We start from the raw sequence: 837 nt of genomic DNA, 5'->3' as shown, positions 1-837 counted from the left end.
GAGAACACGTACACATGATCATACGCACACACTTGTGATATCCTCACTCAGTTTTAACTTTGTCTCGTTCGTTCTTTATTTGTATAGTTAATCCGTGTCGTTTGTTAGAGCGAATGATATGATACAGTAATTCTATATTTACATACTAGAGCCTTACGATTTACAGTATCAAAACTATTTTCAACTCTCACCTGTATTTTCCCTCCCCGAATTGCAACAAACAACCGACACATTTTACATTATTGCACACATTATAAGATTCAGCATTATCTTTACTCCATCAACACCAAACACAGGCTCGGCGGCACAGATAGCATAGGAAAGTGATCTGTACGACCTGTCCCGGCTGCAACCTTGGGACCCTTGAGCTGGAACGAGCAAAAAGCGGCAGAGGCGGTGACGTACCCCCGGGCATGGGCGTTTCCTTGGGCAGGGGCCTGGGTAGAGAAGGGAGATAGGGAGAGAGGGGTATTTGAGGCTCGTAAGGTGGTTGGGTTGGCCAGGGAGATAGGGAAGAGGGGCAAGCGGGACAGGTAGGGAGGAGGGCTATGTAGGCTGACGGGGAGGGGGCGATGAAGGGCAGTCGGCCTTGGACTTGACCCTGGCAGTCGGGGAACCCCCTCCTCGGCCGCCTGCATTCTCCGCTCTACTATGCCCCGTCAGCTGTTTCTTCGCTCAACTCTTCCGATTTAAGAAATACACAGTGAAGGAGTTTTGACAAGGCAGAGTTTTCGGGAAAATTATAAATGTCTCAGTTTCGTTCTGCGTTTTGTTACAGCCAGTGTTGTTATCATTATGATAATGTGTATGTATTACTGACGTCAGTCTTATGAAGGA

Source organism: Penaeus monodon, chromosome 23 (assembly GCF_015228065.2).
Source record: "Penaeus monodon isolate SGIC_2016 chromosome 23, NSTDA_Pmon_1, whole genome shotgun sequence".
Lineage (NCBI taxonomy): Eukaryota > Metazoa > Arthropoda > Malacostraca > Decapoda > Penaeidae > Penaeus > Penaeus monodon.
Note: the sequence above shows the minus strand (reverse complement) of the source record.